This window comes from Ambystoma mexicanum, chromosome 2p (assembly GCF_040938575.1).
Source record: "Ambystoma mexicanum isolate Mex_15411 chromosome 2p, UKY_AmexF1_1, whole genome shotgun sequence".
Lineage (NCBI taxonomy): Eukaryota > Metazoa > Chordata > Amphibia > Caudata > Ambystomatidae > Ambystoma > Ambystoma mexicanum.
Genome location: NC_090923.1, coordinates 155,484,019 through 155,499,419, shown reverse-complemented (window position 1 = coordinate 155,499,419; position 15,401 = coordinate 155,484,019). Strand labels below are relative to the sequence as shown.

At 47.5% G+C, this 15,401-nt stretch overlaps 1 protein-coding gene across 2 annotated transcripts in view; it reads right to left on the bottom strand.

The window, feature by feature from the left end:
- Nucleotides 1–15,401, bottom strand: part of SLC6A6 (solute carrier family 6 member 6) — a 466,708-nt gene that overhangs the window by 329,859 nt on the left and 121,448 nt on the right. For both annotated transcript variants that reach the window (XR_011301897.1, XM_069643408.1), the window contains exon 2: nt 2,180–2,253. The gene's annotated coding sequence lies outside the window, so the exon portion shown is untranslated. The remainder of the gene's footprint in view (nt 1–2,179; nt 2,254–15,401) is intronic.

The window sequence follows — 15,401 nt, the reverse complement described above, 5'->3', positions numbered from 1 at the left end:
CAGCCTTGACACTTTACTTCTGGGGCCATATGATAGAAACGTTGCACCAGTGCAAATGCCAAGCATTAACCTTAGTGGAAAAACATTGGGGCCATAGTGGAAAACATGTGCCCCATGACAAGTGCAATTATTCCTGGCATAAGCATTAGAGAAAATGTATCTAGTGCAAAATATGTACTTTCAAGACACTTTTGCACCAGGGAAACGTTTTCTCTCATTGCTAATATCATTAGTGGTCAGCAGATGTTAAGGAATTAAGGGGCCCTTAAGGAATGAAGGTGCTAATGGCCCTTAAGACTCATTATGCTTCCTCAGCTTTACTCCAGGCTCACACCACATGGTGGGGGCGTTAATACTCATGACAACCCCACATCATGAACTGTAACTCATCATTAAATCCTCAAATTACTTTCTCTGTAACATCTAATTTGTTTCCTTTATCTCAATGGATGTAGTCCTTGAAACCATAAAGCATAGGCTATTTGTTTAGCCTACTCCCCATTAATTCCTGTCCAGCATTCATACTTTTATTATTTGAACTTTGTGATTCAAGTGGACAATCATATGAAGACCACAGGACTAGAGACATGCTTCGATAAATATAATAGGTTTTATAAACAGCTAAACATGTCACCTGACTGACCTAAATAGTGCCTGCAGGTTCCGAGACAAGTTTCAGGGTTGGGTCCGAGAGTGAGACCCAAAAGGCAGAAGGACCAACATTCGAGGACTGTAATATAGTGTTAGGTCCAGTTATTTTAATGGTGCTTCACGCCACCAATTTGCTAATTTCCTAGTGCCCCAACTCCACCAGGTATGGGAACTTTGGGAAAGATTGATAGTTACTTGCCCCGGATCAAACATGGTCAAGTATGCAACCCAGGATCAGGCACCAGGTCTCTTGTATCCAAAGTCGGTAAACTAAAGTACACGACATTAGCTCTGTTTGAGATCCCCATGTGGGTGTACATATTATGGGGTGGAGTCATCTGCCTGCGGCAGGAGGGGACATCCCATGGATACGTACTAGACGTGAAGATTAGGAAGAGATAGGAGAAGGCTCAATGTTTGATTAAAATAAATATGTCTGCCGGAGTCATTGCATATGTTCAGAAGATCATACAGTCAATCGAGTGAAGTAATAAGTAAACAATGTTCTGATGCGTAGAGAATGTCATTTTAAAGTTAACTGGTTGGGCATCTATGAATCATCTCGCAAGGACTGTGGTTTAACACCTTAATGTATGCAACAATGAGTGAAGTTCTGCCCTAGGCCAAAGAAAACACTTTCAACGTTTAAGAATATTCTTCCTGGAGAATATCATTATTTGGTACAAATTATGCCCGAAGGAGTAAAGAATTAAGGCAATGGGGGTCATTACGAGTATGGAGGTAGCCATGGTGCTATTAGTGCCATTGCAACCCCCATACCGGATACCGGGTTCCCTGAATGGGGGCTTAGTGGACTATTCCAACCTTGGAGGACCCGGTATTTCCCCATTCAGGGAACCCATCCCCTTTCCCATTCGAGCCCCCATAGGGCTCAATGGGCCTCATTACGACCATGGCGTTAACCATGGCGCTATTACCACTGGTATTTTACCAACTCCGCCATGGTGAATGGCGGAATTACCGCCCCATTCCAAGGTTGGCGGAGTGGTAATTCCCCATTCACCATTGGCCTTTCCCCATTCCCATTTTTGCCGCCATAGGGCTCAATGGGAATGGGGAAGCCAGTAATTACGGTACCGCAAATTGCGGAACCATAATTACCTCGAAAGTCTCTTTGCGGGTTCCTTCCGGTAAGGCGGTAAGGGTTTAACGGCGCTGACATCTTTTCCGGCGCTGTTAACCCCTTGACGCCTGGGTTGTAATGAGGCCCTATGAGAATTGGGAGGGAGCTAACAACGGGCCCCTTTAATAACGGGCCCGTTGTTAGCTCCCTGGTCCTGTAGCGGCACCCACTAAGGGCCCCTGGTAAAACCAGCCGCCCTTAGCGGGACACGCTAAAGGACCTTGTAATGCAGCGGTAAGGGGTTAACGGCACCGGCATTCTTACCTGCACCGTTAACCCCTTATCGCCAACCTCGGAATGAGGCCCAATGTGTTAACATGTATGTTCCTTCACATATAATGTTACATTTGCTGTACATGGATAGAGAAGTGACCTTTAACTCACCTTTCTTGGATGGGTGTTGTCTACTGTCTTAGGTCAATATTTGTGATAAGACAACATTCCAAAAATAAGCGAACCTACAACGAAAGGCAAAGAGAGAATTAGTCCACTTTAAGAAACAGTTACATTATTTATACTTTCTTACAGTCACCCAATACTGCTTTCGCATTCTGATTCATGACTGCTCAAGGTTTAGTAAGAACAAAGTAATCTATTCCTGCCCGTCCTTGAGACACCAAGAGCAATATGCGTAGCTTTAGACCGGGGGTGCTGCGTTCCGGTACCAACTTTCTTTCGACTGTTTAAATTCAAACATCATCTATAGAGCTTGATTTCTTATGGTAATTTGTTAATGAACATTATACTGGGACTTTCATTTATGGTGGACACTTTACCTTTGAAACAATTGTATGTAAGCTTGACACCAAAATATGTGGCCTACTTGAAAGAACAGCGTCACATCCCATCCCCATGGCCGGAAGATTCCATGCCACATTTTGTAAATCCCCCTACCCCCAACCTCCATACCTCATCCATTAGCCTCAGTCTTTTGCTCCCTAGCTAGGCCTGTGCTATGTAAAACCCAAATACAAATACCGATGCAAATCGACTGAGTGTCCCCATTAAGGAAACGTTCGCCATTAAATCAATTTATGAAAAATATGTTTATGCAGATAGCGAAATGTCCTTACAAATTCCTTAAACAGATCACTTATAGTCATGAAAGCATTACAAAAATTCTTTAAATAGCATCCCCACGTATATTCATAAAAGCCTTGAATAATCAAACCAACAAATCAACGTATGTCTTTTTTTAAACGTTTAATCGTATCTTATTCCAGGCGCTAATTCAATATTGTGAGCGGTGTTCGACTCACTAAAAGCCATAAAACCGATGCATTACACTGTCCTTTTAAATATCGATCTAGGGCATTTTCAGTTGTACTAGTATACATGTACTAGGGAAGAAGTTTGCTTCTTATTTGTCCATGCTACAGTGTAAGTGAGACAGTTATTTAATAGAAGAAGAGGACTTGTTAAATTATGTTAGCAACTTTTGATGTATGTCTGGTTACTAGAAAAGCCTGGAAAGCCCATCAAACTGCTCTATCTGCTGGCGAAACTAAATGCAGACATACAGGATGACATTACTTCAGATTAGTTCCTCTTAACATCAGCAGGGATAGAGTTCACTCGGATACTATTTGAAATGAATGATAACCCTGTTTGAATTGCAACATGAGTGTAGCTAAAATTGCACTGTTAAACCTAGGCCTTTATCCCACTTTTCAAGACTCTCCAATTTAGGTGTGTTTTTCCTGTTTGAATTGCATTGTGAAATTGTGAAAGTAGCTAAAGATGCACTGTGAAACCTAGTCCTGTTTCCCACTATTCTGAACTCTCAGACTTAGATGGGTCTTTTCTCTTCTCTTAAAATTGCATTGTGATAGTCTTTTAAATCTGAGTGTCCTTTGTCCTGTCCAATTGTTTAACTTGTGTCACCTCTCCACCCCGTCTGCTTGCACCCTGCCTGTGTTATTCCCCTCTGTTCTCCCCTTCCCTCCTTTCCTCTCCTCTCCCCTCCCTACCTACTCTATGGTGCTCTCGGTCTCTCCTATTTTCTCTAACTGCCTCTCTATCGACTATCCTGCTCTCATCACTAAATCTGGTCGGAAGAAGTTTAAAAAGGACATCCTGGTCTCCAACTCAGGCATCCCTATTGCTGACACCTATACCAGTGCCTCCTCCAGGCAAACTTTCACCGACATCCTCTTTGTCGTTCCCTCTCCAGACCTATGGACCCTACATATGGTCTCTGTGCTCTCTCCTTTCTCTTCCTCTCCCATTAATGATGGCACCCAGTGGGAGGCCCTCCTGTCCTCCTTCCACTCCTCTAAAGTCATCATTAATGTCTATGTGAATGGCACTGTCTTGGTCGAAGGCCCCCAGGCCAGCCTCCTCCTCTTAGATAGACGCTTCCCGTGCCTCATCAATTTACTCTCTTCTCCTGCTGTCCCCTCTCCCACCTCTACGGCCTCCTCGGCTCCCCCTGCTGCCTCCTCATTGGCTACATTGCCCTCTCCTCCTTCCCTTTCTGCCCACCCTCTGGCTTCTTCTACACCTCCGCAGGGTGTACCTCTGATGTGTACCCCTCCCCGGAAGTCTTTCAAGGATGGCAATCTTCTCCATATTGCCACTCTTAACTCTCGCCCAGCTGTCAAACACTCCTTGGACATCTGCCACCTTCTTGAGGAATATGACCTTGATGTCCTTGGTCTCACCGAGACACGGTTACCGGCCAGCTCTGTCACAATCTTTGACACTCTCCTCCCTGACTGCTACAAGATCCTCTCTGCGCCCAGTACAACCACTTCAGAGGGGATGTAGCCCGGATCTTCCCCAAGTGGATTCTTGCCTCTGTCATTCCTACTCCTCCTTTGAATGCCTCATCTGCAGGCTCTCTCTCTCTCCGAGCCACTCCCTTACTGTGGCTACTATCTATCGGCCTCCTGGTCCGATCTCTTCCTTACTCTCTGAGTGGGCGGACCTCTCCTCTTCCCTCCTGGTCTCGACCACTCAACTCCTCCTTCTGGGAGACTTCAATATCCACTTGGATGCTTCCTGTCCTTCCGCAGGACTCTTTCGGAACCTCTGACTCTCTCTCACTCTCTATTCTCCCCTCTGGCCCGACTCGCTCTGCAGGGCATACTCTGGATGTTCTGATCTCTTCAGACCTTCCCCTCTCTATCCCTCTCACCACTCCTCTCTCCTGGAGAGATCACTTTCTCCTTTCCTCCCAGCTCACCCTCTCTAACCCCTCAGGCCAAGCCAACTCCATCACTGCCACCCACCTTCTTGGTCATTCGACCCATGAAGCGCGTGTCTGTTGAGGCTTTCATCACCACTTTGTTCCCCTCTGCCCCCTTTGGCTGACTCACACCCTGACACAGCCCTTTCCATGCTCTATTCAGCTGTATCTTACACTCTCGATGTTCTCGCCCATGTCATGAGGATCCGTCTGAAGCCCAACGCTAAGTGCAACTCCTGGTACGACTCAGACTTCGTCACCCTTAAACGCAAGTGCAGGGTGGCCGAGAGGAAATGGCGTGCTTCATTTTCATCCTCTGACAAACTGGACTGCCGCCTGCTCCAAAGGCAATACCGGCTCTCTGTCCATACACTCCCAGTTGACCTTAGACGCCCCTACCCTACGCCAAATTTAGACACAATGCTCTCAAATGGCTTTGCACTAATGACCCATAACCACCTCTTCCCCCTACCACCGCTCTACCCTTCTGACACAACCCCGACAACCATTGCACTCAACATTACTACTGCATCCTACACACCGGACCTGTAGTCCACAGCTGTAGGTGCTCCCTTAAGCATACGTATTGTTAAGTCCGATCCTTGTCATGTATCTGTGACCAGTTTTACCCTCCATGCTCCTTGAATGGCAATCATTCTGTACTGCACTATATATTGTATTATACGCTGTATTCACATGTATGCACCTGCCTGTGACAGGCAATGCAACTAAGCTTCGAGACTTCTTGTACCACTGCACCCAGCTGCCTAAGGGCTTGGTGCGCATTAACAAATTAATAAACAAACAAACAAACTAAGAAGTGAGCCCACATCCAAGCCCGCATCTCTGTGGCAACCAACTACTCGGCTGAACACTTTAGAATCTGCAAGGAACTGGCCAATCCTGCCGCAGTCTCTACCTCTCCTGTCCCTTCCCAGGATCTCTGCATGGCACTGGCTTCTCATTTCATCTCTAAAACTAAGGACATCCTGTCCTCTCTCTCCTCCTCTTCCCTTCCTTCTTCTACTCCCTGCTCTTCCTCTGGCCCTTCTTCGGCCTTCTCTCCTCCCCCCTTCTCAGCATTTCCCCTGTTCTCCCCAGACAAGGTTTCTAGACAAGTCCGATCTATGAAAGTCTCGTCAAAACAGGTGGACCCCTGTTCCTCCAAAGCTATCCACATTGACTCCCTGGCCCCTGCCCTGGCCGACTTCTGCAACCACTCTTTCGCCACTGGAGTCTTTCCTTCCCCTCTGAAGCACTCCTTTGTGCACCCCCTTCTTAAGAAACCCTCTGCCGACCCATCCTATCCGGCTATCACCCAATCTCCATTACTCCTTTCCTGGGCAAACTCTTGGAAAAGCTGCGCATCTCCCAGCTCAATCTTCACATTCAATCTGTTGGTTGTCTCCATGATCATCAGTCTGGTTTCAGAGCTGCCAGGAGCACGGAAACTGCTCTCTTGAACATCCGTGAAGACCTGCTCTCCAACCTTGATTCCAACACGCCTTGTGTCCTCATCTTACTTGATCTCTCTTCTGCCTACGACACAGTCAACCATGCCATCCTGCTCAACCGTCTCCGTGATAACCTGGGAATCACCGGCCAGGCCCTGGTGTGGCTGACTTCTTTTCTCTCTGATTGACCCTCCCAGGTTCAACTTGGGTCCTTCCTCTCTTCTAGCTCTATCTCTGTCTCTATCTCTCTCTCTATCTCTATCTCTATCTCTACCTGTATTGTCCCCCAGGGGTCTAACCTCTCTCCCTGGCTTTTCAACCAATACCTGGCACTTCTTGCCTACCGCATTGCCTTGTTCTGCCCCAACTTCGAGTGCTATGCGGATGACACTCAGCTAATTTTCAGGTTTCCCTCAGCCACCTCCTCTCCCTCTCTCATTTCTGAATGTCTGTCCGCCATCCAGGAGTGGTGTGCCACCAATGACCTCTGCCTTAATGCCAGTAAGAATGAGATTCTCCTCATGGGCACACCCTCCGTTCCTGTCACTCTCTGGCCGGCCCCTCTTGGCCCTCTTCCTCCTCCCACTTGTGAGGCAAAAAACCTTGGGGGTCATCTTCGACTCCACACTCTCCTTCTCTCCTCACATCTCCGACGTCTCTAAGAAGTCACACTAGTAGCTGGACCTCCTCAGAGGTATTCTTCCTTTCCTCTCCTTCCCCCAGAAGCTCACTGTCTCCAGAGCTCTGGTTCTCTCCAGGCTGGACTATTGCAACAGCCTTCTTCTAAATCTGCCTACCTCTACCCTCCGCCCTCTGCAACTCATCCAGAACAGGACTGCAAGACTTGTCCTTGGCCTCAAGCCCAGGGATCGTATCTCTACAGGACTGAAATCTCTGCACTGGCTCCCAGTGGCTGCAAGGATTAAGTTCGAAAACCTCTGCATTGTCCACAAGGCCTTCTGGGGCCTCAATACCTTCAACTCCCTCTTCGTAAATATCTTCCTTCTCGAGCTCTTCGCTCTTCCGCCTCCAACTCCCTCAGGGTCAGTCGCTTCTCCAAGCAACGAGTTCGTGGTAGATCTCTTTCTTCGGCTGGGGCCTCCCTCTGGAACAGTCTTCCTGCCCCCTGAAACTAGAGAAGAACCATCTCCAGTTCCGGAAGCACCTCAAAATCTTTCTCTTTGCTTCTGCTTTCTCTCCTCCTCTCCCCTGCTGATTTCCTGGCTGAAACTGGCACTGCACTGGCTACCTGGTCACCCTCTGATCGCGGGCCCAGGTCCCCTCCCCGCCAGTTGCACACCTGCACTGCCTTCCTTGCAACCCCGCACTTGGGGCCTTTTTTCTGCATCCCTACAGGCCCTTTACCAGCACTTGACACTTGATGCCTGCACTTACCTTTTACCATTGCAGTTGGCAGCTGCTGGCCGTACTTTACTTATTGTTACTTATTCTTTTATCCCTTGTACCGCACTTTCCCCTCGCACTTTCCCCTTCCCCCTTCCTATGTACTTGCGCGATCTGAAGGTCACCTGGCCTAGTAGGATCGTTGTTGTCAAGGGTTTTCACCCATGTTGAATCAATAGACTGGGTAGATGTGGGGATGAGCTGTCGCCGCCCATTATTCTATCTCAGAACAAACTAAATCAATAGACTGGGTGGATGTGGGGATGAGCTATCGCCGCCCACATTCACCCAGAATCCAGGAGAAATGTGCAGTTGGCACAAGACCACTCCAAAGATACAATCTTCTTGTGGGGGGTTCCACATCACCACTCTAATGTCAGGATGCCTACCAGAACAATAGCAAAAATCTCCTGTCAAATTCAAGACAACTCAAAAATGGATGCAGTACCGACAAATTCCCAAAGGCGGCGCTAGCGGTCTAAATTCTGACAGGAGAACTGGTTGACAAAGGGACCTGAGTCAACAGGGACCTCAAAGCATGTTGGTTAATTGAAAATCTTAGCCACCTGCTGTTCCCAGAGGCCAAGAGGCTGGGAAACCTTAACACCTCAGAGATTCCCACACCAGGAGGTAGGATATCACATGACCCTGTTGATTGATTGAGGAGAGACTTCCAGGAAGCCTGCTGGAGCCCACACAAAAGGCTCTTTCAGTTGAATGGGGTATGTTAATGTTGAGTGTTTCCTGTCAACAGCCCTCTGCCAGCAAGGACAGACATGTGATCACTGACCCACCCAGACTTCTGGAGGCAGACCCAAACACTTTGGGGAGTTGAATTGCAACAAATATATATTTTATAGAAACAGTGATAACTTATTGTAACCAAATGACAGGAATGTACAACTTTGAGAGTCTTAGTATGGAAAATGCCCTCACGATTTGAGTCCAAACTCCGATTTGTACCATGTTCTGGGGCAAAACCCACTAAAATCGAAAATGAGTTGCCATTTTTGAATGCAAGCTCCTAGAAGATCAGAAGCGGACAAGCATGGACCATAAGGAATATATAATGTGTACATGTAATTTCAACAAATTGTGTATCTGGGAAATATGTATTTGAATCAAATATAGATTTGTTGGCAAATTGACCAGGGGAGGATCCTCTGACCCATAAACAGACCTCATCATGATGACAATCCATTTCCTTCCCCCAATCATGGGAGAGGGGAGAATTGGGCCAATGACAAGTAGAGAGGGGCAGGCTCAGTTATGCCAGGCACACACCCATTTTCAAAACACATAAAAAGAGACTGCTGGGACAGGTAGAGAGATTCAATTCCATTTTCTGCGGAACGCTCTGCTGGGAGACTCCAGACTTCACATTCATCAATCTTCAGAGACCAGAAATTTACTTCAGAACTTAAAGCAAGGGCCTAATCTCACAAACTGAGAACTCTTCTCAGCAGGCCTCAGCATCCTTAAAATCATTTGCAAACTATTCCACAACCGGGCGAGCTGTCTGAATTCTTTAGCCAAGAACTTTTGCCAGTACCCAGAAAGCAGTATTACATCCAGAATCCACTTGATCCGGACCGGAAAGCAGAGCAGTATCCAGAACCAGAGGCCGCTGTATCCAGAGAGGCTAGACCAGCAGAGCAGAGCTGACCCAGACCGCTGTGAGCAGAACCAGAGATCTGGATCGCTGTGAGCAGAACCGGTGCCTGATTGACCCGCCGAGCAGACAGAACCGCCGCTGGACGTGTTGACCAGATCCGTGACGAGGCCTATTTCAAATTTATATTGTGAGTACCTAGCAGAACTGTGCAGAACCAATCTCTTAGTTAAAAAAATCTAATTCAAGCTATTTTAACCTAAGTAGAACTGCCTCCTAGAAATCGTGCCATCTGTCATTTTTAAAGCTGCACAACTGTCACCTGTCAATTCTGCAGCTGCAAGCTGTCACCTGTCATTTTGAGTTTTACTTTAAATCCGAAAATCTACCTTTGTTAAATCGTCTGTATCTCTTGAACCGTTTGGGCTAGGAACGTGGTTTAACTTTCATTTTAAAGCTGTGATTCCAAGCTTTCCAAACAGCCTACAATTGACTCCTACTCCTTATACTTTTACCGCAATCGCAATTTACGCACTCGCGAAATTTACCGCGATTTGCGATTTGGCTCAATTTCTCCACTTGTCAAAATAGCAGCTCCATTCTTTCCTTTGTTAAAATCGATTTGCAACCTGGTAATAGCTCATAGAGCATTGCTAAAGTGAGCCTGAACTAATACCAACAAGCATCTCTCACTCACCCTGAATCTCTAGAGGGAATTAAAATCAGTTAGCACATTTTCCCATCCATAGCCATCACATTTAAAAGCATTTTGTGCCTGTGTTTCAAACTTCTAACTGTTTCCTCTAAGCTTGCTGGGCGGGAACTGAGTTCCGTATTGTATTTGATTGTAATCCTGAAGACTGTGTGTGTTACTTCCATCTCCTTGCATTGCATATAGGGGAGGTGAATTGCCACCAGGGGAAAAGTAAACATATTATCTCTTGTGAAACCATATCAGTTTATTTTCTGTACTACATTTATTCCACCTTGCATTTCCTTGAAACCATAAAGCATTTCAGCTACCTCATCCTCTATACTACTCCTAAGTAATCAAGTGTACCACTGTAACATTACTCATTGTGGATCCACATCATATGTCTCAGTATACTATCAGATATTAATTTATTATAAAAGTGTGATAGATATATATTGTTATATTTCTCAAATAAACTATCACTTGTGCAGATTAATACAGTGTGCTAACTGACCAGATACACATATCCGGTTAGATCACCACGCTGTTTTACACTGTGAAAGCACCCCTCAAAGGAACGCTCTAAGGAAACGGTCTGTTTTGCAAAATAAAATACTAACTTCTTTAAGTCAGGAGGGAAATCAATCTCCAGCATGACGACCGTGGTAGATATGAAAATAGCGAGGGAACACCTCTTACATAAGCTATTTGTGAGAGGAGAGTGGACTCATCAGGACCAGGCGGTCTGGTTGCAGGCAATCGCGCAACAGGTCACTGAAACAGGGTCAGATAAATGGAGAGATCAGGGTCCCCTACATGTGGCCCTGAGAGAACTATATATGGCCCCTAAGGCAAAAGATGAACACAATAAGATTGCCAGGATAGCGGCATATTTGTATCTATATATGGAAGTCATGCAGGACAAATGTGCTGAAGGCCAAGATCTGGCAAATAGGCAACATGAGCGTTAGAAAAGGCCCAATCTGACCTGGTCCCTTCTGAGCAGAGGCTGCACGGGAGCCAGAAGTCAGAAAATGACAGCAGACAGTACATCACTAAAATAAAGGAGGATATGGATAGGCTGCAACAGGAAAAGGCTGACCAGGATACCAGATTTCTGGCCTTGCAGAAGGAGTACAAAGAAGGTTTGGACTCCCTTCTGCAGAGCCAGAAAAAGCTGGAGCAACTCATCAATTTCAACAGGGCATGCACAGAGCAGGTAGCCACCCTGCAAATCCAACTAGACAGAGAGAAAGAGGAAAGCAATAAATTGATTTTGAAAGACCTGGATACCCAGGCAGAGTTTGATGAAGAACGCCAGAAAGCTGGTGCCTTTCAAAGGCAGAGGGACGACCTGGCGTCACAAATGCAGGCTCTTGGTCAGGAAAGGGATACCTTAGGCCAGGAAGTCTGCCATTTAAAAAGAAAAATTGAAGAAAATCACTTGGCGCTCCAGGGGCTGGGTGACCTCCAAAAAGAGCATCAGGGCTTGCTAGATCACACCAGGCCAGGAGGGTGGAGGATGCTCTGGAAAGAAAGGAGCAGGCCAATAGGGAAACAGCTCAGGAGGTAACCCTCCTGCAGCAAAGACTGACCCAGTACTCCAGGACCAATCAGGAGGCACAGAGAGAGAATGAGGCTCTCTGCCAGCACAATGATAGGCTCCAGCTGTCAGGAATCAAATATGGGGCAAAGGAAGACGTTTTCTGTATCCAAAAAGGCGCTAAGTAGCTAAAGACTACACTTCCCAGCATGCTTTGGGAATTATGTAGTCCTTAGCGTTCGCGCGGCACGCCAGCTGGTTCTGATTGTGGGCTGGTGTGCTTGCTTAAAAAACCACCGCCGCCCGTGCCTCAGTGCAGGTAATTACAGATTGTAATTACCTGCGGCAGCTGAGGACGCGATGATATGCAGGAACGCTGAAACGCCGGAGGACTGAGAAGCTGTATCCCGGGCCGCAACGGTGCATTTCTCTACTGAAAACCACAGCGCCCGGCTGCGGCATTGAACGGCTTCGTTCTTGGTGTTGGGCATTGATCTTCAGGGTTCGGATGTCCTAGCAGGCATCCGGACCGTCAGTTAAGTTACTCATGCTATTTGCATATTAATGAGCGTATTGCCTGAATGATGTGATGCCACGAAAAGAGAGAGCGTGTGAAGGAACACGCTATTTCTTGTGTGCACAGCTCATGCTTAAACACGCCATCTAATTTCTGAATAAGCTATCTGCTAACACTGGCTATTATTCGTTTTACAACAAGAGAATCACTTAGAGCTAAATATGATTTCAGAGAACAACCAGAGATCATGTGCTTAGTATTTGTGAACCCATATTTGTTGCTTCAATGTGCCCCTTGGGCCATGAGTCTCGTACATTCATTTGTCTGTGCCATTCTGCTTGTCTGCAACCCCCTATGTTTCAAGAGTGCTTTCAAAAAGGGGTATCGTCTTATGTCAAGTCTAAGTTGCTAACATTCATTTGTTGTGTTGTACGCAAGGGTGGTGTTTCATAAGAACATTGCTAAAAATATTAGGAGCTTGCTACGAAATGTACTAAGGTCATTATGGGTATGTGAGATTAGGATACAGGTATAGGAGTAAGAAACAGGTTTCAGGAACATTGACTTAATAGGTATTATTATTGCTATGTACTTTCTTGTTATGTTTTCCCCTCCTTTCCTTTGTCAATCCACCCCCTTTCCCTAACTCCGTCTTCCCCCCATTGGCTGCCACGTGGTTCCCTGTGATATTATATTCAGGCGCCCGTGCCAACCACGGTGGGAGGGTCAATCTATTTGGCTTCTGTGGTTCGGGAGAGGGGGTTGAGTCCCCTATTCCCTTGTGAGTTTGACACCAGCAACAGGTAGCGATGCAGGAGAGACTGATAGAGTCTAGTAAGGCCTTAACTGAGGAACTGAAAGCGCAGGCTCTTGCATTGCAACAGGAAGCAGGGGCGGATAGAGATGAGGTTCGCTGGGAAAGAGAAACTCCTGAGCATAACCTCAGGAGCCCTAGTACCAGAGGCCTTCATCTCTCCCAGTCCCTGGACACTGCCACCCTCATGTCCCCTTGCGCACATGAGCCCAGGGCCACGGGGATGGCAGATTACTATCCAGCTAGAAGTATGGGGCTCATAGGCCAGTACCTCCCAGGAATGGAGGGGCGGGCATCCGGGTATGGGCACCCAAGTACAGTGCAATTTAGTGGGGAACCCCAGGAGAGTAGGCCCACTAAGGGCATCCTGAAAACCTCTGCCCAGTTAGGTTAGTGGGGGGGGGTACCCATCAAATCCTGGTAGCAAGGAGGTATCTGAAGACTCCTCTGAGCGTCACAGGACACAGGAGACCAGGTCCCCACATTCTGCCAGCCATTCCCAGGCTCGCAGAATCCGGGAAAACCTGGAAGATCAGACGGGCACCTCTGGGCACAGTGCTTCTGAGTCAGAGGATGAATGGACCAGGGTTACCCGAACCAAAAAGGCCAATAAGGCAAAAAGGGCCTTGCTTAAGGACCCATTGAAACAAATAAAGGCAATAAGGAGTGTCATCACGCCTTTTCATAAGAACGCCAAGTATTCTGTTTGGGAACACTTGGAGCTCTATGAGCAAATGATGGAGACTTTCCATTTGAAGGACAGCAGTAGCTGCATCCAGTACGTCAAATGGACCTTCTCACCAGAATACTCTAGTTTCTTTGCAGGGCTGGAGGATCAAAACCATTCAAGGTGGTCCACATACAGGGCGGCCATCTTGAAACATTTTTCTGTGCACAGAAATCCTCAAGAGGCTTGCAAGGCAGCCTACAATCTGCAATGTGGGGAGGATTAGGCCCCACAAGAGTTTGTGCAAGAATTAAAACGTGCTTTTGCGCAGACCACCAGAAGGGTGCGCACGGATAGCAGAGAATTTATCAATATGTCTTTCCATGCCTTACCCAAATACATAATGACCCAACTCGTGAGAGATTTTCATGAGAAAAGATCTTTAGACTGGGTCATTGAACAGGCTACCCGGATCTATGAGGTGCGCATCGAAAATAAAAATAATGCGCAGAAAAACCCCAAAACCAACAGCAGCCCTGCTGCTGCCAAGGTGGCTGAGGTAAAGGTCACCCCCGATTTGGATTTGGAGATGGGGGGCCTAAAAACCTACCTGCACCTAATAATGCCAAGCCCAGAAGGCCCTCGGGCCAGTCACAGACAAGGAGCCAACGAGGTAGTCCCACAAATGGGGTCACTCACTCCCTTGATTATGTCAGTCCCCGCTACAAGGGAAACCGACCCATCCTGGGTTATGTGTGGACTCCTCCAGCCCAAGGGGGGGGATCCAGCCAAGCGCCTAACCCGGGGAACTTCCCTCCTAACTTCCCCCAGGAGGGCAGAAATTCACCAAATCCTGGGCAGAAGTTTTTCCCCAGGTATCCACCCAATTTCCAGCCCCAAAATCATCCATCTTTCTTTCCCCAATTCCCTGAGCCCAGACAACCTAATCTGGGAGAGGGGAGGCCAAGGGTGGAGGGGTACCCAAATCTTCCCAATCCGGGGTATTACCAGAGAAGGAATAGCTACCCTTCCCGGGATCAGCCCAGGAGAGAAAATAGAGCCCCGTATCAGCCTGAGCGGGTTTCACAACTTGAGCACCATTTCCAAAATATGGCACGAGATCTGGATCACATACTGAGGGCTCAACAGAACCCTCAGATGAGCATGCCACCGCAGAATGCCCCAAACTCTGGACCTGGTGCTCCAGATCAATGATGGGGGCAGCACCCCGATAACCCACCGGTTCCCAGGGAGGAGGCACAAGGGGAAGGGGGGTGTAAAGCCTTGGAGGAAGCTTCCTTCCCAACTTGTAAACAGCCCCTGGAAAACCAGGAACCGGAAACAAAATCTCCTGCCCCTGAAAGCCTGCCTCCCAAGGAGCAGAGGGGGGGTAGGAGAAACAAAGGACCCAAACAGACCCACTTTGTGGAGGAGGTACAGGTCTTCCAATTTGAGGGAGAGGGATCCTCAGAAGATCCTGGGAAAAGGATCTTCTCCTTCAGAGATGGGTGAACTCCTCCCAAGGAAAAATGGGTACCAAGGGATGCCAATTCAGACTGGGGAGATGTGGAGACTGAGCTACCGCCGCCCATCATCTCATCCCAGAACCGACAATATCAAAATCCCATGGGTCAAACCCATCCTGATGACTGCCTCCAAAAAGGGGGGGGGGCGGGCCAGAACCCGAAACCATTTCCAGTTGCCAACTTTT